We start from the raw sequence: 13,486 nt of genomic DNA on the forward strand, positions 1-13,486 counted from the left end.
TCGGCCGCCGCCGCCGCCGCCGCCGCCGCCGCCGCCGCGCTACGTGGCCGCCGCTCCGACGTCTCGCGACTCCCTTCCGAGCGCGCGAGGGCGAGCGGGGCCGGCGGGGCGGGCGGGCGGCGCGCGGGGAGGGAGGGAGGGAGGCAGGGGAGGGGGTGTGCGTGTGTGCTTGTGAGTGCGGAGCCGGGGGCAGGGAGGGAGGCCGAGCGGCGGCGAGAGCGCGCGCGCGCCCGCGTCCCCCCCCCGCCCAACGGGGAGCCGACACCTCCCTCCGCCCGCCCCCCTGGCATCCCGGCCGCTGGGCGCGGCGGCGCGCATGCGCAGCTCCTCGGGCCGGCCCCGGCGCACCTTTTCTCCCCGCTGCCACAATGTGAGCGCCCCGCCGCCCAGATAACCGCCGACTCCCGCTCCACCCCCGCCCTCCCCCACTCCGCCCACTGCCGAGCGCCCAGGTAAAGGCGTGCACTGCGCGTGCGCGCCGCTCGCCCTGGGTCTGGGGGCGTGGTTGCTGAAAGGAAGCCAAAACGCCGAGTGGGAGGGAGCCTGGGGCGGAGGGTGCGAGCCTCCCCGAAGTAGGGGCGGGGTAGGATTAAGGCAAGGTGAAGTGAAAAAGGGGGGGACGAAGTGGGAAAGTGGGCCCGAGTGAGACTTGGAAGCAAAGGAGCCTTCTTCGGCTTATGAAGCGAAATGTAAAAAAAAATCTTGACTGTGGCCTCTGGTGCTGGAGGGTAGGGTGAGTGACAGAAGGCAGAAATGAAGGAGGCAAAAGAGAAGCAGGAGTGTGTGTGGGGGGGGTCATCCGCCGGGGAAATGGAACAGCTCATAAAAAGTAGAGAAATTTAGAGATTGCCAGAGTGATCAGGAAAACAAATTTAGAGCCGCGTTTGTTCTGTGGCCAGGAATAGGAAAGGGGATATGTGTGTGCTTGAGACATTGAGCTGCTGCAAGAAAGGAACCCTCCATTGAAAGTATTACAGCATTATGACTAATTAGCTATTAATCATTAATATAATTAATGGTACTATTAGCTAACAAGGTAGCATTTATCCGAGTTCCAAGCCAAGAGAGGGTGTCCATAATTGCAAGTGCTTGGAGTACAGAGAGGGGAAGTGAGGCAGGCAAGGTGAAGGCCTTAGGGTGGAGAGGACCCAAGACAGCAACTTGGAGGGTCAGCATGACCCTTTCCCACCATAAACCAAACTTCCCTGATGTTCCGTAAATCTTCTCTCCATTGGAACTCCTCATCCTCTTTCCATTATTAGCAGCACCCTTAACAAATGTCTCTGCCTTAAGACTTACCTCTCTACACGTTTTCAATACAGATGCGGCTACTTCTCTCTAAAATAGCCACTCCTCCCACTCCCTTAAAAAAATCCCTGTAGCAAGTAAGATGACCTGAATCTGGGATAGGGTTAGGGAAGAGATTGGAACTTTATACACAGAAGGGTTCCAGGGCTAGCTAGCTCTGTCCTTGGCCCCTTCCGAAAACAGATGCTCGGTCTTTATTATACTTGGACTCCACACTCCAGGGAGTGTAATTTGGCACCTTTGGGTTGTGTTCCTCAATAGTGAGTGTCTTCGGTGGATAAACACTAAAAGTGACATCATAATTCAGCAGGTAGAGAGAAATCTTCAGGCAGAGCAGGAGGAAATAAGCATACATAAGTAATAAAAGGAAAGACTTAGGGGTGCCTGGCTGGCCCAGTTGGTAGAGAACGCGGCTCTTGATCTCAGGGTTGTAAGTTTGAGCCCCACCTTGGGTATAGAGATTACTTAAATAAGTAAAAAAAAAAATTTTTTTTTGAAGTAAGACTTAGATTTAATGTAAGAAATAACTACTTGGCCTCCACAGGGGCTGGTGAGCCCAAAACATCTGACTGAGAGGTAGTTTCGCCTCTTTGTGCTTTTAGGACATTTAATCCGTTCCCTACTCTGCCCTGACAGGCAGACCAGTGTGCAGAGCTATGGCTAAAGAAGCAAGGTAACCTTCCAGGTATCTATGACTCTACACCCACAGGCCAACCCTCTGAAGGGCTCCTAGTAATTAGAATAGTAATATTATTACCTTCCACCTGAGGAGTGCTTTATGATTTCTGCAGGGAGGTTATGTCCATTATCTCATGAGATCTTCCAACAACCCTGTGAGGCAGGCAGGGCAGGTATTATTCCCAATGAAGGAAATTTGGGCCAAGGAATGTTAAATGGCTCAGTCAATCACTCAACCCAGAAAACAATGGAGGGTTTGACTCTGAAAGACTGCTACATATTCCCGTGGGTAAAAACAGGTAGCCTTGGCATGTGATAGAGAATAATTTTAATGTTCAATTCTACATGTTTATCTCCTTTCTTTCATGTTTCTCCCCCTTTTCTTCTCTCCAGGACCCTAGGACTTGCCCTTGTGTATCTGAAGCTTTGGTGACCAGTACTTTGGAAGGCCTTGGGCCACAGGGCTGGTAAGGATATCCCAGTTCCTCTGTTTCCCTCAACTCTCCCTTTTCATGCATTTACCCACAGAAGGGGGCTGCCAATCAGTGTCCTCATTTGACATGTCATAAGAAGAGGGCATTTGCCCTCAGCCAGACTGCTAATCCCAAGTCTCTCTTCTTTAGCTGCTGGCACGACACCTGACAGTCATTGCAAGCAACATTTAGCACCCACACCTGGCCTTACTGGATGTAAGATCAGGCTTCAGTCATCCCCGGTATTCTGGCCTTGGATTGTTTTTCACTGATTTCTTCATTAAGGCAGTGGACAAAACCCAGTAGAAGCCATTTCTTAAAAAAAGTTTTAGTATACACACACACGCACACACACACACACACAGAGGAATATTACTCAACCATAAAAGGGATGAGATCTTGCCATTTGTAACAACAAGTGGGAACCTAGGGTATTATGCCGAGTGAACTAAGTCAGAGAAAGACAAATACCATATAATATCACTTAGAAGTAGAATCTAAAATCAAAACAAATGAATAAACAAACAAAAAGTAGAATCAGACCCAAAAATTCAGAGAACAAACTGATGGTAGCCAGAGGGAAAGAAATGAGGGCTTGAGCAAGATGGAGGGAGGGAAGTAGGAGATATAGGCTTCTGTTTATGGAATGAATAAGTCACAGGAATAAAAGGCACAGCATAAGGAATATAGTCAGTGATGCTGTAAATAGGATTGTCTGGTGACAGATGCTAGCTACACTCATGGTGAGCACAGTATAAGGTAGAGAGAAGCTGAATTGCTATGTTGTATACCTGAAACTAGTGTAACATTGTCAACTATATTCAAATACATACATAAATAAACAAGTTTTATTTTAAAAATGTGTTTTTAAAGATTTTATTTATTTACTCATGAGAGACACACAGAGGAAGAGACATTGGCATAGAGAGAGAAGCAGGCTTCCTGCAAGACTTGTTCCCAGGACCCTGGGACCACCACCGGAGCCAAAGGCAGATGCTCAACCACTGAGCCACCCAGGTGCCCCTAAATAAAAAGTTTTAGTATAAAGTTCTGCACACTTTGACAGTTCTGAAAACCTTCAAAGATTTCATTTAAATAGCAGCAGACATATATGGTTCTTGGATGGTCTGATATAAGCTCCCTGCTCACTGCATTTCCTCCCCAAACTTGCAGGAGTAAACCCACTGTTAGTGATAGTTGTTACCACCTGTATTTAAACAGGGGTAGTGGCTGTGGCTCCCTGTCATCTCATTAATATAATCCAGTCCCTGTACACTAGACTGGGGGTGGGGGTCCTGGCCATGGGCTCATAGGTTCTCATACTTGCAGTGCTGCAACCTTTGCTCAATTCCTTTACCTTTTACACTTTGTAAAAAAAAGATGGAATTATCCGGCTCTTAGAGTCTTCCAGTTCTGATACCTAGGATTCTATTCTAGAAAGTTGACTTTGTTTGCTAATATCTTGCAATACCACTCCTTTGCTAAGAATCACTATCCAGTTCCTATTGTTCCTACAAGAAACTGCCCCCTTTACAGAATAGATAAAGCTGGCCTGGATTCTCCTGCTTTATCCACTTTTTCTCTAAGTGATGGTGTTTATAGATAGCTCAGAAAGCTGGACTTTTGGCTTTTCTGCCATAGAGCTTGCATGCGTACATGCCCTCATGCAGTGTGTATGTATGTTTATGTCCAATCTTTTTTTTTGTTTTGTTTTGTTTTTGTTTATGTCCAATCTTAAAGGGATTCACTTTCAAGGCACTTTCACTCTGTGCCCCCTCACTTCCTACCACCCCTGCTTGAATTCTAGTGAAGAAGCAAAATAAATGCCAGGGTGTCCTAGAAGAAAAAGAGAAGACACCCTAAAAGTCCAGATCCAAGAATGCAGGTGTTTTGGTTGGGGATAGAGATGAGGGAGGCTATTGGGATAGCCAGAGTCCCTTTGGTCAAAGCCTGGTTTCAGCTGCAGCATGGCCTGGGGCCATCATTTGGCTCATAGCCCCCTACAGCTATGGTCTCTGTACATCAAAATGCATTTTGTAATTCTTTAAAAGCCATGTTCATGTGACAGTTTCTACAAATCTTTAGTCTACATTACCTCATTTCATCCTTCCCTCAATGCTGGTAGGTAGGAAGGGCAGAAAATGATGTTTGAAAAAGTGAGCAGAGGAGGGGCCTGGGAGAGAGAGAGAATCCTTAGGCAGACTCCGTGCAGAGCTTGGAGCCTGATTCGGGGCTCTATCCCACAACCCTGAGATTGTGACCTGAGCCAAAATCAAGAGTTGGATTCTCAGGATGCCTGGGTGGCTCAGCAGTTGAGCGTCTGCCTTCAGCCCAGTTCGTGATCTGGGGTTCGGGGATTGAGTCTTTTTTTTTTTCTTTAACATTTTATTTATTTATTTTTTTATTTATTTGAGAGAGAGAGAGAGAGAGAAAGGCAGAGGCATAGGCAGAGGGAGAAGCAGGCTCTATGCAGGAAGCCCGAAGTGGGACTTGATCCTGAGTCTCCAGGATGATGCCCTGGGCTGAAGGCAGTGCTAAACCGATAGCTTCCCCACCCCCTGCCCCGGGCTGCCCCGGGATTGAGTCTTGAGTCCTGCATCGGGCTCCCTGCATGGAGCCTGCTTCTCTCTCTGCCTATGTCTCTGTCTCTCTCTGTCTGTCTCTCTCTCATGAATAAATAAATAAAATCTTAAAAAAAAAAAAAAAAAGAAAGTTGGATCCTCAGCTGACTGAGCCACCCAGGCACCGCCTGCCCATTTTCTCTTTTCTTTTCTTCTCTTTTCTTTTCTTTTCTTTTCTTTTTTCTTTTCTCTTCTCTTCTCTTCTCTTCTCTTCTCTTCTCTTCTTTCTTTCTTTCTTTCTTTCTTTCTTTTCTTTCTTTCTTTCTTTCTTTTTTTTCTTTCTTTCTTTCTTTCTTTCTTTCTTTCTTTCTTTCTTTCTTTCTTTCTTTCTTTCTTTCTTTTCTTTCTTTCTTTCTTTCAACAGCAAATAATAACAAGGCCTGGATTTTAAGGGTCACATGGCCAGAACTAAAACCTGGGTCTCCAGGATCCAAGTCCTGGACTTATGACACTGTGCTGCAGCCCTTTGCTGGATACCATACAAAGCAAAATGAACAGAACAGATGTGATCTCTGCTCTCTGGAAGTTTGGACTCCAATGGACAGCCACAATTCAAGCAAACATGAAGGGACAAAATTATTCACAGTCAATTCACATATGCCAGTAAATAAGTGAGTTAAATAGATCAGGAAAGCTATGTTTACTTGGTCTACTTTTTTTTTTTTTTTTAATTTCTTGTTAGAAAGGGCAATGTTAATGAGGCTAAAGTCTTAGGCTCGTCCTATCCTAACTTGGTTTGCATATGAAAAAGTACTGTAGTAGTGCTGCAGGCTCTTTCATTCTTTTGGCTCTTTGTCTTCCACATTGTGTCAGCTTTCCCGGAACATATACTAAGTGTCACACAAGGTGGGACTCAAGAATCATTACTATGAAATTATCTCTGCCTTTAAGTGACGTCTTCAAACCTTTTCCTAAAGCAAAAGCTTCCATTCACTCTGCCTCTACCATCTCTACTGTTGGAAAAAGGACAGATCCACTCAGTGCCCATCCTATTGTTAGAAGGCCTGAGATTCATCTTTATCCAAGCAAGACAGCCAGTTAGGACAGCGCAGAGGGGGACTTGGAATTTGAGGGGCATTGGTATTATCCCAGAGAAGCAAGGCCACCACCACCTCACCTGCAACAGCTTAACTTCCACGTATTTAAGCCAAGGCAGAGAGAACTTAGGTTACGGAATGTGGGCAGCTGGGGGCAGGAACCCCAGCGGGAGAACATCCTCCTATCTGGAACTATAGCAGCCCAATTCCTCCCCTGGGGGTTCTGCCTCAGGGTCTGTCTCCAGCAGTGTGATCTAAGGTAGTTAGGTCCGAATTGTGTTTGAGTCTTTAAAGAGGCTCTCGGATTCTTTTAGGCAGCGTGCTTAATTATTGTCTGTAATTGATGTGACATGTGCCCCAGAGGCATGCACTGAGGTCCAATTGAAGTGATGGTTTTTTAAAAATTGGAATTAATTAATTAAAGAAGGCAGCTGTACTGGGCTGTGAGTTAGTGCCAAGCTCTGTAACCCTAAACCAGCCAACCCACCCAACCGGCCTCACCACCTGAGGTACAATCCTGAGGTTCTCACGGAGGTGGGATGGGAGACCCAGGACTCGGTGCAGGAAATGAGGGCTGCAAAGGGGGAAGTTGGGGGGAGGGGGCTGTGAGTCAGGGGACCCTCTCTTAACTTTCATAACCCTCAAAAATCTCGAGAACTGTTTGGGTACCAAAAGAAGTGTGTGTGAGTGGCTAGGGAACTGCGGAAAGGGAAGACAAGGTTCAAGGATGTATGTGAGATGATGGGGAGGGGCAGTCAAGGGGCAGGAGGGTGTTTGGGGCTGGAACGGGATGCGGGGGAGGAGCTGTTGGCAGGAGCGATGCAAAACAGACCTGCTCGGGTAAGGACTAGGAAGACTGGGGGTGGAGAGGACCCTGTGGGTGGAGCTCAGAGGAGGTAGGGCCCGGATGTGGGGGCGGGAACATGGAGCCTGGGGCCTCTGGCATTCAGAGGAAGTATTAATTAAACCCCTGACCTGAGGTGGTTAACAAAGCTGTGGCAACTTTTCATATGAGTTGAGTTAATAACAATAATAACAATAATAATAACAATTAACGATAATGAGACCTTATCTGCAGCAAGTTGTTCCTAGAGCTTTGTAGGCATTAAGTCATTAATTCCCTGGCCCCTCGGGCCACCTTTTTCTGGAAGTAATGGGAGTCCAAGAGGACACAGACAATCTTTGCGCTGTTGGGCCTGTTGCCACTGGCTGGACAGGTTAGTTCATTTACAAAGGGAGAAAATCCAAGGTTCTTTAGGGCTTCATGAACTTTAATAAGCTTTTGCATTTTTTTAGAAATGGTATTTAAACGGGATGAGTACAGAAATGTAGAACTCAGTCACCAGAAATGCCTAACCAACTTTGATGTGAAAACTCGATCCCAGGACCCCAGGATTATGACCTGAGCGGAAGGCTCAACCACTGAGCCACCCAGGTACCCCTGATGTGAAAACTCAAGTCCTCCCTGAGAGCATCAGGTTGAATAGTGTCTGACAGTGGAGAGTGACCTGGGGATGACCAGGAAGTGACCTGGAAGTGACCAGTGACCTTCTGTGAAGCCCTAACTAGTGGCAAGGCTGAGCCTCTGCTGCAAACAAGGTAAATTGGAGGACTTCAGGTGGCTACCCTCCACAGACCAAGGAGGGAGGGGAAATTTAGAGCAAAGACCCAAGGCCAGTAAAAAAAGGAGGGTTGTCCTACATTGGGGGGGGGGGGGGGTGTGTGTCACATGGGACTGAGCCTGGGAGCCAAAGCCTTGGGCATACCTGAGTGCCAACAATGACCAGCTTTGTAGATTTCAACTGTTATTTCATTTTATGTGTTTTGCATAACAGTGAGTACTTCAAATTATATGCACCCAGTCCAAAGACAGGCTTTCATTTGCATCCCATAAACCGTGAGAGTCATCATCATTCTCCTAGTCAAGATCAAAGACAATTAGACCTTGCATTGTGCAGCACATTTTTAAACAAATAATCTCAATATACGTAAACAAGGTATCCTGGTGGTCTTTAGGTTTTTCTCTCCATTAATAAAGGAGACATGTGAGATCCAGAGCAGGAGCTGAGCTTGTCTGAATCTCAGAGTTGAGCAGCAGAAGAATCTGTGTTCATGACAGTGAAATAAGAGGGATGAGACCTCATTCTCCTGACCCTTGCTATCCTTCCAGAACCATAGCCTTCCTTCCCTTTCCTGTGCCACTTCAGAAAAAGTCACCTACAAGTACTAGAACTTTCAGAACTTTGAAGACTGCATCAAAGAACATAGAGGAAAGTGTTACATGGTGAAGTTGAGAAGAGAATGTTCTGGCTAACAAAATAATCTGGTTAACAAAGTAGTACCTAACACTTAGTACTAAATACTAAAATAATCATTGTTTATCTGAATTTCAGATTAATTGGTTGTCTTATATATTTATTTATTCATGAGAGACACACACACACACAGAGGTAGAGACAGAAGCAGGCTCCATGCAAGGAGCCCGACATGGGACTCGATCCCAAGGCAGCACTAAACCGCTGAGCCACCCGGGCTGCCCGGTTGTCTTATATCTTATCTGGCAACCCTACTTGTAGGTAAACTGCTGGGAGGTTCAAATCCAACAACAGGCAGGAAAGAGATATTTCACATAGAACTAAATGGTCATTTCAGAGATCTCACAGAAGAACGCTTAAGACAAACTGTCATCAACTCTTTAGTATTATCCAACACCCAGACAGAAACCATAAAATTGGAACAGATCAGGGGAGCCTCTATCCTTCATGTCTTTATGCCAACAGAGAGGAAGAAGCAATGTTCCACAGAGCAGTGTGCCCTTCCGAGGAGCTGCATGTTTCCTCTGGATACCTCCTTCCCTATTATGCAGATGGTCCTGGGGGAAATGGGACCCCTAGGGGGCTAGGTTTTGTTTTTCATCACATTGACTATGAATGGCCTTTTCTTTTTTTTTTAATTTATTTATGATAGTCACAGAGAGAGAGGGAGAGAGAGAGAGAGAGGCAGAGATACAGGCAGAGGGAGAAGCAGGCTCCATGCACCGGGAGCCCGATGTGGGACTCGATCCCGGGTCTCCAGGATCACGCCCTGGGCCAAAGGCAGGCGCCAAACCACTGCGCCACCCAGGGATCCCTGAATGACCTTTTCTTGATCAGGTCGCTATTCTTAGCACTTACCGAGCACCAAGGTGTTCCCAATTTGTTGAGTGCTTTCCACTGTCCTGTTTCACTTCTATTATCCCATATAATCCTTCCTACTGCCCTTTTGTGAGAGGTAGTCCCATTTTATAGATAAGAAAACTGAGGCAGAGAGAAATGAAGTAGGAAATGACCCAAGGTTACAGAATTCTTTCACAGTGGACTCAGGATTCAGTCCAGATTTAGACCTTTGAGCCTGCTGTTTTAACCATGAAGCCTAAGACCCCAATTCAGTCACCCCAGCCTTCTGCTCAAAATTCTTCAATGGTTTCTGTGGTAAGCAGAACCATGGCTCCCTAAAGATGTCTGTATTCTTTTTTTAATTTATTTTTAATTTTTTATTTTTGGAGTTCAATTTGCCAACATATAGCATAACACCCAGTGCTCATCCCGCCAAATGCCCCCCTCAGTGCCCATCACCCAAGATGTCCGTATTCTAAAGATATCTACATCCTAATTCCTGGCATCTGTGAATATGGTACTTTACTTGGCAAAATGGACTTGGCAGGTGGGGTTAAGTTAAGGATCCTGAGATGCAGACTTCATCCTGGATTATCTAGTGGGTCCAGTGTAATCACCAAGGTCCTTAGAAGAAAGAGACAGGAGCATTAGAGCCAGAGAGGGAGATGTGGCATGGAAGCAAGGGTCCGAATGAGGTGAGTGCCAGCTCTGAAGATGGGAGAGGAACATGAGCCAAGGAGTGTGGGCAGCTTCTAGAAATGAGTAGGCCAAGAACTGATCTCCCTTAGAGCCACCAAAAGGAACACCACCTGCCGACACCTTGATTTTGGCCTTGCCAAACATGTGACCACCAGAACTGTAGGATAATAAATCTGTGTTGTTTTAAGCCACTATGTTGGTTGTAATGTGTTACAGCAGCAGTAGAAAACTAATACAGCTCCCCATTACTTACAGGGAAACGGGAGCTACTCTCTAAGGCATTTAAGGGCTTTGGGTTATCTGCCCCCCACCCCTGCCCTCTGCCTGCCAAGCTTCCCATGCTGAACTTCTCTAGGAGCCTCACAAGGTCTCTCTTACTCCCCGTGCATTTGCATGTGCTGTTTCTTCCACCTGGAACACCGGCTCCTCACTTGTTTGTCTGGCAAAGTTCTCATCCTTTCCGTCTCAGATCAAACAATACCTCCTCTGTGGAGCCTTTCCTGGGGCTCCTTTCCTGCATTTCATATGCACTCCCATTAAAGGACCTGTTTTTCCCTCCCTGGACTATAAGCCATTTGAGGGCACGGGATCTTTCTCCTCACCTTTGAACTCCCTTTGCATCCCGCATGGTCTCTGGTATGTGAAATAAAGGTCCCTAGAGACTAGAGCTTTTATCCTGACCTGCACCTTGGATGTGTTGCAACCCCTCCAGCCGCATCTCAGATCCTTTGATAACAACCACTGGGGGAGACTTCCCATCCATCCCCTCCCCTTCCCTCCCCTTCCCTCCCCTTCCTTCCCCTCTCCTCCCCTCTCCTCCCCTTCCCTCCCCTTTCCTAGTGAGAGATGAAGAATGAAGGAAATCAGGCATGGCAGTGTTTCAAATTCAAAAAAGAAAAAGGCACAAATCGGGGTACCTGGGTGGTTCAGTCGGTTGAGGGTCTGCCTTTGGTTCGGGTCATGGTCTTGGGGTGCTGGGATCAAGCCCCGCATTGGGTTCCCTGCTCAGTGGGGAGTATGCTTCTCCCTCTGTCTCTAATCTCCTGCTTATTCTTTCTCTCTGTCAAATAAATAAATTAAAATATTTTTAAAAAAAGAAAGAAAAAGGCACAAATCAAAGTTTTATAATAGTCCCATCATATCCATAGTGTAAAATGCTTCTTCTCCAGGTCTCGATTTCTTCAGCTGGAAAATGGATCTAGAGACAAGCAGCACAGGAACAGGAGCTGCAGTGGCTTCAAGCCTCATAGTATCCCCCCACCCCCACCCCATCCATGGCCCTGCTCTTTACTCTCAAGTGAATTCCCAGGTGTTGGTTGCTGGAGATCTTGGGGGAGCCTTTCCCACGTTCTTTGGTTTCATGGTTTCTCTGTAATAGGCACGCCAATGTCGGGTATCGTCTTGAGCAAAGGTTTCCCCACAGTCACTGCATTCATGTAACTGAGTTCTGGAATACTGAGTCAGATGCGCCTACCGAGCCTCCAAACTCACCTGAGGGCTCTCCCATGGACACATCAGATACAAAATTTCTTTCCATCAGGAATTCTCTGATGTTGTATATGATGGTTACTCCACCCAAATAAAGGCTTATTCACATTTATTACACTTATGAAACTATTCCCTGTATGAATTCTCTGATGTTTAATGAGAAGTAAATGGCAAATGGACGTCTTGATAAAGGCCTATTACGTACCCAGCCCTGTGCTAGGTGTTCAGAAGGAGTTCAAAACGTAAGGAACGGCCTCTGCTCTGTAGAAGTTTGCAACCTGGTTGAGGAGACAAGATTCGTGTGCATGAAAAAGCGGGGGAGCACAAGAAGCTGTGGAATCATACCAGGCTACAGAGTTTAATGGAATTAAATGAGAATTCAGAGAAAGGAGCATTTGACCAGAGATTAGGGAAAAGATGGCATGAAGGATGATGCTAGGCTTTGGCTCCACCTGAAAGGATGATAGGGCTGAGGCTGGAGGACAGAAGAGGAAGGAGTTTGGGATGTGGCTTTAGAGGGATGAAGACATACTTCTGTAGGAACTCACTGGTTTGGATTCTGGAGGAGAGAGGGACGGAGGGAAAGAGGGGGGAGGGAAAGAGAGAGGGAGGGAGGGAAGAAAGAAGGAAGGAAAGAAGGAAGGAAACTCTTTCCAATATAGTGAGTTGCTCCTCCATTTTGGAAACTCCCATAGATTTACATCAATAAAATTTGAAAATTTTATTTCTCTACTGCTTTTCTTGTTTTAGACTTCCAACCACTTTCACTTTTACCCGGCGCGCCTAAAAAGGAACCCTCTAGCACTACAATTTATATGCATGGCCCTGTCCCCCACCCACCCCCAGCATTCTTGGGGCCCATTTCAGTTCCTTGACTCTGCATATCACCCCAGGTGACAGAGGCACCAAGTGGGGAGAAATGGTCACCCAGGAGAGTGCCCCAGGCAGACACCCCTCCCCAGCCCTTCTGACCCTCTGAAACAGTCCCACACGGGAGGTTGACACTAAGAGAGTAGAGTCATCGAATCCAAAGGCTTTTTACTTATGTCGGTTTTATAGAAGATTTTCGGGAGCATTTGGAGTAGGGAGCACTTTATGACTCCTTGTTTTCTCCATTCTGCAGAGGGCGGCCGACAAGCAAGAGGGTGGAATTTGCAGTGTCTGTCTCGTCTGGGTGAGACAGTTGGAAGACGTTTCTACCAATTATAGTGGTTAAACACTGACTCAACAGCCAACAACCTCATGAGGTGTCAGAGCCTTCATTCATGGACAAGTTTCAAAATGAGACAGGATAGCACAACCCATCATGGGCAGTGCCGTCAGAGAAGAGAGGAGAGTGGATTTCACACACAACAAGGTAGTTGTTTTCTGGATGGATCTCACCTCTCGGGGTGGGGGGGGACAGAATGGGGGCTGGTGCTTTTTTTTGGGGTCTTACCACGTGGACATCCTGTGGGAATATTCCCCCCTCCTCAGCAAGATACACTCTGCTCTGTGAAGAATCCAGGCCGGAAGTACAAGAGATCTATGAAGCTGCCGTGGAAGTCCAGCCCAGACGCTCGGGCCCTGGGTGGCCATCCAGTCTGACCACACACCCCATTCTACTTTCAGCATTGGTGTCTGTCCTCCCTGAGAGTTCATGGGCTCCCCCAGGGCAGGAGGCATCCTAGTCACATCAGAGCCAGCTCAGTACCTGTCACAGTGCCTGGTACACAGCTGCCGTTCAGTAAATGTTTGCTCAATAAATCAACTATAAACTTGGAAATAGTTCCCTTAAAGAGCTCCTCACTCTTGTTCAGAAGTAGAGTTATACTGCAAACGCTGGTGTGCTGGGGATGGGAAGGGACACTGTTGGGTAATAATAATGATAATAATAATAGTTAGAAACACGTGGCAGGCCTTGGGAAAGAGCCCAAAAGTTCGCATTGTATTTGCTAAACAATAGGGAGCCAGTGCAGGTTCTTCGGGTCACCCACAGGAGCAAGCAAGCAGGTAGAGGCTTTAACAGGCTGCATTTGGCCTGGAAG

General features: G+C 46.8%; 1 long non-coding RNA gene across 1 annotated transcript; it reads left to right on the plus strand.

Moving 5' to 3' along the window:
* Positions 1 to 293: 293 nt before the first annotated feature.
* Positions 294 to 13,224, plus strand: LOC112918067 (uncharacterized). The gene is made up of 3 exons (XR_003234598.2): positions 294 to 452; positions 2,380 to 2,453; positions 12,583 to 13,224. It is a non-coding gene; the product is annotated as an uncharacterized lncRNA (long non-coding RNA).
* The last annotated feature ends 262 nt before the right edge of the window (positions 13,225 to 13,486 follow it).

The sequence above is a fragment of the Vulpes vulpes genome, chromosome 2 (genome assembly GCF_048418805.1).
Source record: "Vulpes vulpes isolate BD-2025 chromosome 2, VulVul3, whole genome shotgun sequence".
NCBI classification, from domain to species: domain Eukaryota; kingdom Metazoa; phylum Chordata; class Mammalia; order Carnivora; family Canidae; genus Vulpes; species Vulpes vulpes.